Raw genomic sequence first — 16,679 nt, 5'->3', positions numbered from 1 at the left:
TATATATATATGGTTGACAATATCTAGCCTGAGTGTGAGCGAAAGGGTCAGTATTGTTAAATGATTAATGACAGCGTAGCTAACTGAATATAGAAAATTTTATTAGACTTCTGTTACATGTAAGCTGTTACAGTATTATGAATTTTGATTTATTAATTACTAACCTATTATTATTATTATTATTATTATTATTATTATTATCATTATTATTATTATTATTATTATTATTATTATTATTATTATTATTATTATTATTAGTAGTAGTAGTAGTAGTAGTAGTAGTAGTAGTAGTAGTAGTAGCAGCTAAGCTATAGCCCTAGTTAGAAAAGCAGGATGCCCAAGGTCTCCAACAGGAAAAGATCACGTAGTGAGGAAAGAAAATAAGGAAATAAATATGATGTATGAAAAGCATTAAAAAAGATTTCAAGAGCAGTAACATTAAAACAGCTTACTATTTGGATTTTAGTTTTTAATTATTGAATATTTTTTTTTTTTTTTTTTTTTTTTTTTTTGAACAATCTATATCTTGCCGTGTTGTTCTGTTTGTGATAAATCTATTTGCCCATTCTCGTAGACCATGCTAATTCCGTTATGAGAGAGAGAAAAAGCTCTTGCAAAAACCATTACAGCTGGACCAATGGTATTATGAAGCTATCACAATGTTTATTTTGGGATAAAACTTTGTATTTTAGTTTAGAATAAGAAAAAACTTAATCTTTTGGTTTGCTGGATATGAAATATAAATGAATGAGGTCTCAATTCTAAGATTTGGTTTCACGTCCATATTATATCAAATAAATGATAAGAAAATGTGTAATTGAGCATTACGTGTCTCTTGGAAGAGAGCTCCAGTTGTAGTTTCAGTGATTAGAGAAAGTTTTTCTCTGGAGCACTCTGTTGTGGAGAGACAACGCAATCTTCCTTATATAATAAAGAGCCAGTGTCTGGCTATATATATATATATATATATATATATATATATATATATATATATATATATATATATATATATATATATATATATATATATATATATATTAATCATGTCACTTGGTAGGGGCGAGAGGGAGTAATCCTACCCTGGTGAGAGGGGCTCGTTGTGTGTAAGCGTGTAAGCATGTCTGTCTAAATATTTAGCCAGCCTTTTTTTATGGATTGCATACAATAATCTCTCTCTCTCTCTCTCTCTCTCTCTCTCTCTCTCTCTCTCTCTCTCTCTCTCTCTCTCTCTCTCTCTCTCTCTATATATATATATATATATATATGTATATATATATAAATATATATATATATATATATATATATATATATATATATATAACATATATATATATGCATATATATATATATATATATATATATATATATATATATATATATATATATATATATATATATATATATATACACACACACACACACACACACACACACACACACACACACACACACACATATATATATATATATATATATATATATATATATATATATATATATATATATATATATATATATATATATATATTTCATGTGTGTGTGTATTTTCCCCTATATAGTAAAGAGAAAGTGTGTAGCTATATATGTATGACTATATATGTATGATTATTTGGTCTTTCTCATCCCTTGGGCAGAGAGGAGGAAGAAATCATACCCTGCCGAAACTGCTGTGTTGTAGCTAGGAAATGGGAAGGATGGGAAAAGATATATATATATATATATATATATATATATATATATATATATATATATATATATATATATATATATGTATATATATATATATATATATATATATATATATATATATATATATATATATATATATATATATATATATATATATATATATATATATATATATATATGTGTGTGTGTGTGTGTGTGTGTGTGTGTGTGTGTGTGTGTGTGTGTGTGTGTGTATCGTAAGTATGCCTTCTCTAGGAAACCTTGAAGAAGTTGATGTCTTTTTTTTCGCCAGGGAAAGTCCTAATCTATATTTAGTTAATATTGATATTTACAAATACTCTGAGATTATATCTATCTTTTTCTTGATTTTCTTGAACAAAATTTAAGAAAAAAAACAAAATCCATCGGAATAAGAATTTTTCAACTCCATAGATGAGAAACATTACTTCCGTCAAAAGTTGTCGAATGTCAATGTAAACAAGGAGACTCAGGAGTCAGGAGTCAGTAATCTGATTCTGAAGCATCAAGTTGATCGTACACCAGTTTTAGTGTTACAGTTTTACTTCGGGATTGTGTGCGACTGTTTTCTGAACGATTTTTGTAATATTAGGAGCTCCAAAATATCAATAAGTCTTCTTAGCTTAGACAGTTCTGTGAAAAGTAAGTATCTACCAACCAATACGTTCCCACCCGACTTGGTCAACAAAATACATGTAGGTTATTTGTTTTATACATATTATATTGTAGAGTTTTTATATCGACAGACCAGCGTAATAACCATATTTCCAATCCTATGACAATCATGTTTAGAATAAGAAGTAGGTATTTAATTAGATATTTGTCATTTCAAAATACTGTACTCTTTGTCATTTCAAAATACTGTACTCTCCCTCACGGCGGGTGTGCTCGCCATATTTATGGGTGAAATTATAGAATGGTGCAATAAACGGTTTGTAGAAAAGAAGATGGGTTTACAGTGTATTTTCTCTGTGAATGTAGGGTAATTCTATACCAGAGGTCCGCCACTAATAACTGATATTTTTTTCTGTTGACCTTTGAGGAGGAACAGTATTTTTTTACCCTATTTGTTAACCTTAACAATTTCCGGGGACCCCCAGTGGAAAACCGGTTTTTTTTCGTGGGGAATGAATTAAAGAATCTGTTTTAACATACGAATAATGGCACATGTAGAATTAGCAATAAACAAGGCCACCAGCTAAGCTAAACAAACCACCTAACCTAACCTAGTAGCTGTATCCTTATCGTGCGGGGAAGTTGGGCGCCCCTGTGAACCCCCCCTCCCCCCCTTACACAGCCATATTAAATATAAGACAGCCTAAAACCCTTTGTCTACTTAGGTTGGATGGTAAAGATGAGCTGCACCTTTCCGACTCAATACCCATATGTACAATAACCTCACTAATGAATGAGCACTAATCATTTATAGTTTGTGAGAAAATCTTAATTCGTTTTCAACAAATTTGTTACTAAATTTAACACCAAGATAATTATATACAAGTAACAAATTAGATTTTATATCTAAATGAGACTTTTCAACCCAAGTTCCCATGAAAATGGATACGTAAAAACTACACCTTTTCTGTCACACCGAAATGCTTTTTTGTTAATATTAAGTCGATACCCAGAACCATTAGTTGGGCGAATAGTGTCACTTTCACTTTTAATAATACCGTGATCTTGGCAGTATTTTATTGTTCTTTCGATGTTACACAATAATGCAAACAAAATCTTTATAATTTAAATAACAATTGAGACAAGGACTTAGGAGAAAATCCACAGAAATTGATGTCAAAGTAAATGATAAATGAGAATCTGCACCAGAGGTTGAAGGTTCACACGCCTCCATGGCTCTCAAAAGACTGAAAATTAGCTGTGGAAATTGTGTGAAAAGTGTAAGTTTCCTAGTAAAACTGTCACCTAGTTTTGTTAGAATGCTAGTCCCAAGTGAAATGTGGATAATCATCATTGGTTAAAACTATGACGTTTGGGTGACGTCTTGCTACATAGAATACAGTCGATGATGTAGATGACATAATTTATGTTTTTCAATATTAATCTTACCCGATGATCATGTAGCTGTCAACTCTGTTGCCCGACAGAAATCTACGGTCGGGATACGCCAGCGATCGCTACCCAGGTGGGGGTGTACTCAACAGCGCCATCTGTGAGCAGGTACTCAAGTACTTCTTGTCAACAAGAACTCAATTTACTCCTCGGTCCACTGGTTCTCTATGGGGAGGAAGGGCGGGTTCTTTAATTCATGATCATCGGGTAAGTATATTCAAAAATTTATTTTACTAATGAAAATAACATTTTTCAATATTAATCTTACCCGATGATCATGTAGCTGATTCACACCCAGGGTGGTGGGTGGAGACCAGCATACATGTTAACAAAGAAGCTAAGTATCCCGTATTTCATTTCATTAGTTATTCAAAATAACAAACATAAAATAAATAAGTACCTGGTAAGGAAGTTGACTTGAACCATTACTCTGCCTTTTTTAAGTACGTCTTCCTTACTGAGCCTAGCGGTCCTCTTAGGATGCTGAACGACTCCTAGGTGCTGAAGTATAAAGGGCTGCAACCCATACTAAAGGACCTCATCACAACCTCTAATATAGGCGCTTCTCAAGAAAGAATTTGACCACCCGCCAAATCAACCAGGATGCGGAAGGCTTCTTAGCCTTCCGGACAACCCAGAAATATTTCAACTTGCGCTCTATCGTTACGATAGAGAGAGAGTAATTCACGGTTTCACGTTGCAGTAAGAGTAAACCGATTCTAGCGTTTAGTTCATTCTTTCTTAGCTTAAATGGTTGTAATTCTAATAAAGGAACTTTTTATTTGGGAAACCTTTCAGTTTTTTTCCTTTAACAAATAATATGTTTTAACGATATATATAATTGGGCTCATCTCTCAGGTTCTAAGTCAAGAAAGAGAGAGAGAGAGATAGAGACGGAGGGAGAGAGAGGAGGATAACGTTTCGTTCAAGCGGGTAACGTTGTTCTCGTTTTTTGCTCTTCTCCCTAGTCGATATAGGGTAAGAAGGTAAAACGTTTCTAGAGTTTTATTCTTGTTCCCAGGCTTTATGCGGTGAGAGATTTTAAACGTAGTTTATTTGATCTAGTGTTTAGTCTCTTTTCCAGCCACTGAATTCTTTATCTTTATTTATGTTTTTCTGTTACATTGTAAAACTGTTTTCGCAATTACTACCTTTTAATGAAGGATAGGATTGCGTGTTTCAGGTACAAACCACTTAAAGTTTCGAGTTCAGTGAAATAAGTGCAAACAGAAAATCAAAAGTGATAAAGTGATATGCGCAAAGTGTTACAGTGTTGCGTTCGAGGGTTCGTCTGTTCGTGCCAGTTGTTCACCTAGTCCGATACCTCTTACAAGCTCCCAAGCCCAGGGGAGAAGTAATGTCGAAGGACTTATGGGTTCCTCAGGCCTTGATCGACGAACAGACGTTTCCCTCCGTGGTTTCGGGTGTATCTACACACGTTGCCGACGTGATCACCCCACCCACACAAAGACGAGAGAGCCCATTTATTCCTCGTCTGCGGAAGAGGTTTCTCGCAGAAACCATGGACCAAATCTTGCAGCTTTTAAGTGCAAGTCGGTCCCTTCCGCGCAAGTCCAACGGCCTAGGTGTAGCCACTGGGTCAGTTCAGACTCGCTGCAGTACGACAACTGCACACCTCCTAAGAGAGGCTAGGTGGTACCGCAACAGGCAGTAACTCCGTCTGTTGCCGCACCAGCTGTTTTAGACCCTCAGTCACAACGGACAGTAGCTCCGTTTGTTGTTGTCTTTCATAGACCCTAGTGGTCCATGCTGCAGACTATACAGTCTCAGCTTGCTCCTTCATGCAGGAGTATCATGCTGGAAGGTTGACAATGCAGCCTGTTAACCTACAACCCGCCGAGGTTGTGCGCTCAGCAGATACTGCGGCTGCCTGCTCCCACCCTCCACCTGTGAGAGCTCCACCACCGATGCGCAGTCCACCCTGCCAGACGCATGTTCTTGCTGCACCATCTGCTAACATGCGTGAGCTACCGCATCAGCAGTGGGAAGGTTCTGTAGAGCTGCCGGGTTCCAGCACTACTGTATGCGGCATTCTCCGCAGCCCATGCAGCATGCTCTGCATACCTTACAGCATGCTCTGCATACCTTACAGCATGCTCTGCATACCTTACAGCATGCTCTGCATACCTTACAGCATGCTCTGCATACCTTACAGCATGCTCTGCATACCTTACAGCATGCTCTGCATACCATACCACATGCTCCTCAACCCACCGCAGCCCCTCCCACGCACCAGCACTCTGCTTTTGTTGTTGCCAGCTCCCACTCTCCGACTGCGGAGAAGGTTGACGATGCACCCGTGGGCCTACACCTCCCACGGTTGTGCGCCCGGCATGGCTTCCTGCTCTCACACTCTTGTTGTGAGAGCTCCTCCACCCATGCACAGTCAACCCGGCCAGATGTATGATGACTCCCACACACAGAGCACTCCGTTGCCGTGCGGGAGCTACCACAAGCTGCCGTGTTTTGACACGGTGTGTCAGCCTCCGCAACACACTGTGGTTACCGCCACTCGCCAGCAGCAAACTAGTCAGGCAGGAGTTGAGGCTTCCCCACACAAGTGGTTGCCAACTCACAAACTGTCATGCAGTTACATGACGTTGCCTTCTGGTCTGCTACTTATACACCAGTGCTGTATGTCCTCACGCTCCTGTTGTGGTTGACAGTTCAGTTTTTGACAGTTCACAGACTGTCAAGCAGTTTCATAACGTTGCCTTCTGGTCTGCTGCTTTTGCACCAGTGAAACCCTCACTGAGAGAACTTAGCTTTTCTCGGATATGGTTCCTGTAGATGAGAAAGTGCTGTTCTCCCTCCTTCTGATATTCCCTTGAGGACTCTGTCATTTGGAGAGGAGCCTTAAGCTGCTTAGCCTCCTATGGACTTTTATTTAAGCATAACATGCTTCCAGGGAGGGTAAATGGTTCCGCTTCAGTCGCTAACCCCGTCTGTTGCCACACCTGCTCCCATAGACCTTGGGCTTGGTTGCAAGACATGCAGTACAAGCTTAGTCCTTGATAGAGGATTTTTTACGGACGCTGAGGTATCCTACTCACGTCCGCCAGTTGAGATGGTTCCTCCACCGGTGCGACCCAGTGTGGGTTGACAGTCGCACGTTGATGTTATGCTACTCTCGGAGGTGGTTGTGGACGTTCAGTGTGTCACTGGGAAGACGTTCAACAACCAGCAGAGGTGTCTTGTTGTGACGCAGTGCGGCAACCTCAGCAACCCGATAAGGGGTTGTCTGTACTACCCAGACAGTCTAGACATTTTCAATATTAAACTTACCCGATAATCATGTAGCTGTCAACTCCGTTGCCCGACAGAATTCTATGGAGGGATACGCCAGCTATCACAATACTAGAAGGGGGTGTACTTACCAGCGCCACCTGTGGCCAGGTACTCAAGTACTTCTTGTTGACACCTCCTCAATTATTCCTCTGTCGTGCTTCCGGCAAGACGTTCTGGGATATGCTTATGATCTTCGAGTTTGTTCACGGCTAATTGGTGAAGTATTCTCTCAGATTTCGGCTGTCGCTTTACTGGAAACCTTCTTATATTAGCTAGATAGCTTTTATATAGTCCTGATATACGGTTAACGATCTTTTGCTTGATTTTGGAAACCCCTTTGGCTAACTCTTTGGATTCAAGATGTCTGACATTTCGCAAGCCCCCTCCCATAGACGATGTAGGTCTTGCAATAGGCGTATTCCGAAGGCCTCGGTAGATCCTCACACCGCTTGTTCTGACTGTAGGGACAGACCCTGTCAGTTAGAAAATCGATGTGAGGAATGCGCCGGACTTTCGGAACTGGAATTTGTCCGTCTTTTAAAATATTCAACTAAGTTAGAGAGAGGTAGAGTTAGGAGGAGTTCTTCTCACTCTTCACTGTTTTCCTCACCTCATGATCCCCCACCTTTTCCTACCCCTGTAGTGGCTACCCCCGAACCTACTGTTTGCCCTCCGCCTGATATGTCTGTTGTTTTGCGTGCTATTCAGGCCTTAGGCGATAAAGTAGAGTCAGTGGTAAGTGACCATAAGTCTCTGATGGCCGAAGTTAAGGAACTTAAGGTCAAGAGTGCAGTGGGTGGAATTAGTGCCAGTGCTGTGACGAGTGCTAGTGTCAGTGCAGTGCCAAGTGCTAGTGTCAGTGCCAGTGTGGTGCGTGAGGATACTTCTGTGCGAGCCAGTCGTCCTCCCAGTCCGGGACCTCTTGCAAGCTCCCAAGCCCAGGGGAGAAGCAATGTCGAAGGGCATAAGGGTTCGGCAGGCCTTGTCAGGTGCACAGAAGTATCCTCGGTGGTTGCGGGCGTGTCTTCCAAAGACCGTCACTCCCACCTGCAGACGATTGAGCCCGTCTTTTTCTCGTCCGCTGATCATCTGTCAGGGAAGAAACGTTGGTCTCAGGTCTCGAGACCACTTAAACGCAGAGTCCAGTCCGCGAGTGCTCAGCCAGGTTGCAGTCATTGGCTCAGCTCTGACTCGCCGCAGTCATCTGTCGACTGCACTCCGCCCAAGAGGAGTAAGGTTCTGCCACAACAGAGCTCGACTGTTAAGGCTTTACCTCAGCCTACTGTAGTTTCTGCCGACCCTAAGTGGACTCTACTACAGTCCATGCAAGCACAGCTTTCGGACTTGATGCGTGAGTGTCGGGCTGAGAGTGTTGCGCCTCCGCCTCCGCCTACACTCCCTCCGCCTGCGTTCGCTCCGCCTACGCTCGCTCCGCCTGCGCTTGCTCCGCCTGATCGCAGTACCACCTGCCAGGCGTACGATGTTGAGCCACAGTCTGAGTTTGCTGTTCCCAGTGGTGTTCAGCCTCCGCCTTCTTTAAGGCAACCTTTGCTATGGGATCAGGAGGATTATACCTCTCTTCCTCCGCCTCCCCTTGCTGCTCCACCAGTGGTACTACTCTCGGCTGAGGTACAACAACCTCTCCCGTGCATGAGTCAGTCTCCTCAGCTCTCGCTGCAGCGAGCTCAACCATCCACAAGGCAAGCTCCACTACACCTTGGCCTTGCGCCTCAGGAGCCTCAGCTTGCGAGACATTTACCTTGTTCTGCGCAGCCTCAACCTCATCACGCTCCGCTCACACCACAGGAACAGGAACTTGCTTCTCCGCTTCCACCAACCGCTCAGCAAGCGCAACCCTTGGGTTCAACCTCTCATGCTAGGAGTCAGCCTCCTCCACCCATGCGCCTTCCTTCTGCTTTGTCTGTTATTCAGCCTTTGCAGTCTGAGCCTCAGGTTCTCCCTCAACAGTTACTTGAAGAGGAAACCACTAATATTGTTCCTACTCGTTCTGACTCTGCTGTTCAGCATTCTGGTCCAATATCTCCGCTACACTCTGATGATGAGGCGTCTGATGATGAGGAGGCACACCTGGATCCCTCGTCAGACGTGGATGAATCCAAGCCTTCTCCACAGTCTATTGACTTTCGTAAGGTCTTGGCTCTGCTTAGGGAGGTTTACCCAGACCACTTTGTCTCTGCTATTCCCCGCTCTCCACCATCTGAGTTTTCGCTGGGCGTACAACAAACTAAGTCCTCCTATACTAAGCTAGTCCTAGCAAGGTCCTCTAAGAGAGCATTAAGGATCTTAGGGGAGTGGCTGCAGACTAAGCAACACCTTGGCAAAACGTCTTTCATGTTCCCGCCGACTAAGCTCACCTCGAAAGCGAGCGTTTGGTTTGCCACAGGAGAAGCACCAGGCTTGGGAGTACCTGCCTCTGCCCAGGCTGACTTCTCAAGTCTGGTAGACTCGCCTCGGAGAACTGCAATGAGGCGTTCTAAGGTTTGCTGGACCTTCTCAGACCTGGATCACTTACTGAAAGGACTGTTTAGAGCATTTGAGATGTTCAACTTTCTTGACTGGTGCCTGGGGGCCCTCAGCAAGAAGACCTCTCCTGCGGACAAAGATTCTGCCATGCTATTAATGTCCTGCATGGATAAGACCATTAGGGATGGATCTGGTGAGCTTGCGTCGTTGTTTGTATCAGGGGTTTTGAAGAAAAGGGAACAGCTGTGTACCTTCCTTTCCTCCAGCATTACACCTTGCCAAAGGTCACAACTTCTTTTTGCTCCGCTCTCGAAGTTCCTCTTCCCCGAAGAGCTGGTTAAGGACTTGTCTGCTGCCCTGATACAAAAGGACACTCACGATCTTGTAGCCTCATCGGCTCGTAAGTCTAAGGTTGCTACCTCAGTCCCCAAGACTTATCGCTCCCCAGTGGTTGATACCCCTGCTACGAGGTTCATACCGCCCTTTCGTGGTAGAGCACCCAGCCGAGGAAGCTCCCGTCCAGACTCTTACAGGAGCAAGTCCAGGAAAGGCTCCAGGACATCTAAAGGAAAAAACTGACTCTCCGCATCTCCAGACAGCAGTAGGAGCCAGACTCAAGATCTTCTGGCGAGCCTGGGAGAAGAGAGGTGCAGACGCCCAGTCTGTCAGTTGGCTGAGGAACGGTTACAGGATTCCATTCTGCCTCAAACCACCTCTGACCACATCGCCCATCAACCTCTCTCCCAACTACAAAGAAGAGGACAAGAGGCTAGCATTGCACCAGGAGGTGTCGCTACTTGTGCAGAAGAAGGCAGTGGTTATAGTCCGGGACCATCAATCCCCGGGCTTCTACAACCGTCTCTTTCTTGTGGCCAAGAAGACAGGGGGTTGGAGACCGGTGCTGGACGTCAGCGCGCTCAACGCGTATGTCACCAAGCAGACGTTCACGATGGAGATGACGAAGTCGGTCTTAGCAGCGGTCAGGCAGGAGGACTGGATGGTCTCGTTGGACTTGAAAGATGCCTACTTTCACGTTCCTATTCATCCAGACTCCCAACCTTTCCTGAGATTCGTTTTCGGAAAGGTTATCTACCAATTCCAAGCCCTGTGTTTTGGCCTAAGCACAGCTCCTATGGTCTTTACTCATCTGATGAGGAATATAGCAAAATTCCTACACTTATCGGACATCAGAGCCTCCCTCTACTTAGACGACTGGCTGTTGAGAGCCTCCACGAGTCGTCGCTGTCTGGAGAATCTCAATTGGACTTTAGACTTAATCAGAGAACTGGGTCTATTAGTCAACATAGAAAAGTCTCAACTCATTCCCTCCCAATCCATTGTGTACCTGGGAATGGAGATTCGGAGTCAGGATTTTCGGGCTTTTCCATCGGCCCCCAGGATAAGCCAAGCCCTAGAGTGCATCATGAGCATGCTGAAGAGGAGCAGTTGCTCGGTGAGACAGTGGATGAGTCTCACAGGGACCCTTTCATCACTGGCCCTGTTCGTCGAGCTAGGGAGACTCCACCTCCGCCCTCTTCAATTCCATCTTGCAGCTCATTGGGACAAGGGTTCGACTCTAGAAGCAGTCTCTATCCCAATCACCCAAGAGATGAAGACCACTCTCCTGTGGTGGAAGCACAACCTCCTTCTCAGGGAGGGTCTATCGTTGGCTATTCAGACCCCCAATCTTCATCTCTTCTCAGATGCATCGGACTCGGGCTGGGGTGCGACCTTGAACGGACGGGAATGCTCGGGAACGTGGAACGAAGAACAGGGATTACTCCACATAAACTGCAGGGAGCTACTAGCAGTTCATTTAGCCCTGTTGAACTTCAAGTCCCTCCTGCTAGGCAAAGTGGTGGAGGTGAACTCAGACAACACCACAGCCTTGGCTTACATCTCCAAGCAAGGAGGGACCCATTCGAGGAGCCTATACGAGATCGCAAGGGACCTCCTCATTTGGTCAAGAGGTCTAAACCTCACTCTGGTCACGAGGTTCATTCAGGGCGATATGAACGTCTCAGCAGATCGCCTAAGCAGAAGGAATCAGGTCATTCCCACGGAATGGACCCTCCACAAGAGTGTGTGCAACTGACTTTGGACCTTGTGGGGTCAACCTACCATAGATCTGTTTGCCACCTCCATAACCAAGAGACTTCCGCTGTACTGTTCCCCTGTTCCAGACCCTGCAGCAGTTCATGTGGATGCTTTTCTACTGAACTGGTCCCATCTCGACCTGTACGCATTCCCACCGTTCAAGATAATAAACAAAGTTCTGCAGAAATTCATCTCGCACGAAGGGACACGGCTGACGCTGGTTGCTCCCCTTTGGCCTGCAAGAGAATGGTTCACAGAGGTACTTCAATGGCTAGTCGACATCCCCAGGACTCTACCTCTAAGAGTGGACCTTCTACGTCAACCTCACGTAGACAGGTTGCACCCAAACCTCCACGCTCTTCGGCTGACTGCCTTCAGACTGTCGAAAGATTCGCTAGAGCTAGAGGCTTTTCGAAGGAGGCAGCCAGTGCGATTGCCAGAGCGAGAAGGGTTTCCACTCGTAGAGTCTACCAGTCTAAGTGGGAGGTCTTCCGAAGCTGGTGTAGAGCCAATTCAATATCCTCTACCAATACCTCTGTGACCCAAATAGCTGACTTCCTTCTACATCTTAGGAATGAGAGATCCCTTTCAGCCCCTACGATTAAAGGGTATAGGAGTATGTTGGCTTCAGTTCTCCGCCACAGAGGTTTGGACCTTTCTTCCAACAAGGACCTTCAAGACATTCTTAAGTCTTTTGAGACGTCTAAAGAGCGTCGTCTATCCACTCCAGGCTGGAATCTAGACGTAGTCTTAAGGTTCCTGATGTCACCTAGGTTCGAACCTCTCCAGTCAGCTTCCTTCAAGGACCTTACCCTCAAGACTCTTTTTCTCGTCTGCCTTGCAACAGCTAAGAGAGTCAGTGAGGTTCATGCCTTCAGCAAGAACATTGGTTTCACGACCGAATCTGCAACATGTTCTTTTCAGCTCGGATTCCTAGCAAAGAACGAACTTCCTTCACGTCCTTGGCCTAGATCGTTTGAGATACCTAGCCTCTCCAACATGGTAGGTAACGAACTAGAGAGAGTTCTTTGCCCTGTCAGAGCTCTCAAATTTTATCTTAAGAGGTCTAAACCTCTTCGAGGACAGTCAGAAGCCTTATGGTGTGCCATCAAGAAACCTTCGAGGCCCATGTCCAAGAATGGGGTTTCATATTATATAAGGCTTCTGATTAGAGAAGCCCACTCTCACTTAAAGGAGGAAGACCTTGCATTGCTGAAGGTAAGGACCCACGAAGTAAGAGCCGTAGCTACTTCGATGGCCTTTAATAAAAACCGTTCTCTGCAGAGCATAATGGATGCAACCTATTGGAGGAGCAAGTCAGTGTTTGCATCATTTTATCTTAAAAATGTCCAGTCTCTTTACGAGAACTGCTACACCCTGGGACCATTCGTAGCAGCGAGTGCAGTAGTAGGTGAGGGCTCAGCCACTACATTCCCTTAATCCCATAACCTTTTTTAACCTTTCTCTTGAATGCTTTTATTGTTGTTTTTATGGTTGTTACGGTAGGCTAAGAAGCCTTCCGCATCCTTTTGATTTGGCGGGTGGTCTATTCATTCTTGAGAAGCGCCTGGGTTAGAGGTTTTGTAGAGGTCCTTTGGTAGGGGTTGCAACCCCATATACTTTGGCACCTTTGGGTTGATTCAGCCTCCAAGAGGAACGCTGCGCTCAGTAAGGAAGACGAACTTTAAAAAAGAGGCAGAGTAACGGTTCAATTCGACTTCCTTACCAGGTACTTATTATTTCATTGTTATTTGAGATAACTGTTATATGAAATATGGGATACTTAGCTATCCTTTAATCTTGTACACTGGTTTTCACCCACCCCCCTGGGTGTGAATCAGCTACATGATTATCGGGTAAGTTTAATATTGAAAAATGTTATTTTTATTAGTAAAATAAATTTTTGAATATACTTACCCGATAATCATGATTTAATCGACCCTCCCTTCCTCCCCATAGAGAACCAGTGGACCGAGGAATAATTGAGGAGGTGTCAACAAGAAGTACTTGAGTACCTGGCCACAGGTGGCGCTGGTAAGTACACCCCCTTCTAGTATTGTGATAGCTGGCGTATCCCTCCATAGAATTCTGTCGGGCAACGGAGTTGACAGCTACATGATTATCGGGTAAGTATATTCAAAAATTTATTTTACTAATAAAAATAACATGTTTCGGGTTGTCTCTGTTCTTCCTCGCTTCCCCATGGTTGACAGTTCACAGACTGTGCAGCAGTACCATGATCTTGTGTCCGGCTCTGTCACGCATCCACCAGTGCGACCGGATTCAGCGAGTCAGACGTTGCCCACTCCGTTGCCGTTTCCTCATCAGTTTCGGATGAGGAACCTTCTGATGAGGACATGGCTGAACAAGAAGATCAATCCCCAGCCCTGCTATCCATCCAGAAGATGCTGAAGAAGGAATACAGCCCTGTCAGGCTGTGGATGAGTCTGGTTAGGACACTGTCATCCGTGGTGCATTTGGTGTCACTTGGAAGACTACACCTCCGTCCTCTTCGGTTTCATCTAGCTCTTCACTGGAAAAGGACAAGACGCTAGAAGCGGTCTCGATCCCGGTTTCCGGAAGATAAGTCTGGTCTAACCTGAGGAAAGGACTTTATCAACCTTTTATAAGGTCTTCCCCTGACTGTTCAGACTCCCAACCACGTTCTCTTCTCAGACGCATCGGACGTAGGCTGGGGTGCGATCTTAGGCGGTAGGGAATGCTCGGGATTATGGAACTCGCGTCAAAGGACAATGCATTTTAACTGCAAGAAGCTTCTGGCAGTAAGTCTGACCTGGAAAAGCTTCAGGTCTCTCCTTCAAGACGAAGTCATGGAGGTCAACACGGACAACTCCCTGCTTTGATGTTCATCTCCTAGCAAGGAGGGACCTACTCTCTGACATGGTGCGAGTTCGCTAGTGACCTCCTCTCCTGTTCAACAGGTCTAGACTTTTCACTAGTAACAAATTTCTTCCAAGGCAACTTGAATGTCTTAGCAGTTTGTCTCAGTAGGAAGGGACAATAATTGCAACATATTGGACCCTCCACAGAGATGTATGCAAGAGACTTTGGGTCACCTGGGGCCATCCAACCATAGATCTCTTCGCAACCTCGATGTCCAAGAGGCTCTCAATACTTTGCTCACCTATCCCGGACCCAGCAGTGGTTCTTTTAGATGCCTTTCTACTAGATTAGTATCATCTAGATCTATATGCGTTCCCTCCGTTCTAGATTGTCAACAAGGTACTGCAGAAGTTCGCCTCTCACGATGGGACAAAGTTAACACGCGAGAGAATAACTTACCGAGGTACTTCGATGGCTAGTAGACGTTCCCAGAACTCTTCCCCTAAAGGTGGACCTGCTACATCTGCCTAGCGTAAGAAGGTACTCCAAGGCCTCCACGCTCTTCGTCTCACTGCCTTCAGAGTTTCGAAAGACTCTCGAGAACTAGAGGTTTTTCGAAGGAGGCAACCAGAGAGATTGTTAGAGCAAGGAGAACATCCACCCTTAGAGTCTACCAATCGAAGTGGGATATCTTCCTAAACTGGTGCAAGTCAGTATCCGTATCCTCGACCAGTACCTCTGTAACTCAAATAGCTGACTTCCTCTTATATCTGAGAAAAGAGCGATCTCTTTCAGCTCCCACTTTCAAGGGTTACAGAAGCATGTTGGCATCAGGCTTCCGTCACAGAGGCTTAGATCTTTTCAACAATAAAGATCTACAGGACCTCCTTAAGTCTTTTGAGACCACGAAGGAGCGTCGTTTGGTTACACCTGGTTGGAATTTAGACGTGGTTCTAAGATTCCTTATGTTAGACAGGTTCGAACCACTTTAATCAGCCTCCCTGAAAGATCTCACCTTTAAGACTCTTTTCCTGATATGCTTACCACAGCTAAAAGAGTCAGTGAGATTCATGCCTTCAGCAAGAACATCGGATTCTCATCCGAAACGGCTACATGTTCTACAACTTGGTTTTCTAGCCAAACACGAGCTGCCTTCTCGGCCTTGGCCAATATCGTTCGATACTCCAAACTTATCATATGGTTGGTAATGAACTAGAAAGAGTCTTATGTCCTGTAAGAGCTCTTAAGTTCTTTTTAAAAAACCTTTACGAGGCCCATCTGAAGCTTTATGGTGTTCAGTTAAGAAACCATCTTTGCCTATGTCAAAGAATGCTTTATCCTATTTTATCAGACTGTTTATACGAGAAGCTCATTCCCATCTGAATGAGGAAGACCAAGCTTTGCTGAAGGTAAGGACACACGAAGTTAGAGCTGTCGCAACTTCCGTGGCCTTTAAACAAAATAGATCTCTGCAAAGTATAATCGACGCAACCTATTGGAAAAGCAAGTCAGTGTTCGCGTCTTTTATCTTAAGAATGTCCAGTCTCTTTACGAGAACTGCTACACTCTGGGACCATTCGTAGCAACGAGTGCAGTAGTGGTGGGGGCTCCACCACTACAATTCCCTAATTCCAGAACCTTTTTAATCTTTCTCTTGAAATATTTCTGGGTTGTCCGGAAGGCTAAGAAGCCTTCCGCATCCTGGTTGATTTGGCGGGTGGTCAAATTCTTTCTTGAGAAGCGCCTATATTAGAGGTTGTGATGAGGTCCTTTAGTATGGGTTGCAGCCCTTTATACTTCAGCACCTAGGAGTCGTTCAGCATCCTAAGAGGACCGCTAGGCTCAGTAAGGAAGACGTACTTAAAAAAGGCAGAGTAATGGTTCAAGTCAACTTCCTTACCAGGTACTTATTTATTTTATGTTTGTTATTTTGAATAACTAATGAAATGAAATACGGGATACTTAGCTTCTTTGTTAACATGTATGCTGGTCTCCACCCACCACCCTGGGTGTGAATCAGCTACATGATCATCGGGTAAGATTAATATTGAAAAATGTTATTTTCATTAGTAAAATAAATTTTTGAATATACTTACCCGATGATCATGAATTAAAGAACCCGCCCTTCCTCCCCATAGAGAACCAGTGGACCGAGGAGTAAATTGAGTTCT

At 44.1% G+C, this 16,679-nt stretch overlaps 1 protein-coding gene across 2 annotated transcripts in view; it reads left to right on the top strand.

Annotated features, from left to right (window-relative positions):
• The first annotated feature begins 2,185 nt into the window (after positions 1 to 2,185).
• Positions 2,186 to 16,679, top strand: part of Taf7 (TATA-box binding protein associated factor 7) — a 232,652-nt gene continuing 218,158 nt past the window's right edge. For both annotated transcript variants that reach the window (XM_068362242.1, XM_068362241.1), the window contains exon 1: positions 2,186 to 2,349. The gene's annotated coding sequence lies outside the window, so the exon portion shown is untranslated. The remainder of the gene's footprint in view (positions 2,350 to 16,679) is intronic.

Source organism: Palaemon carinicauda, chromosome 38 (genome assembly GCF_036898095.1).
Source record: "Palaemon carinicauda isolate YSFRI2023 chromosome 38, ASM3689809v2, whole genome shotgun sequence".
NCBI lineage: Eukaryota > Metazoa > Arthropoda > Malacostraca > Decapoda > Palaemonidae > Palaemon > Palaemon carinicauda.
This window is presented reverse-complemented; position numbering and strand designations above follow the sequence as displayed.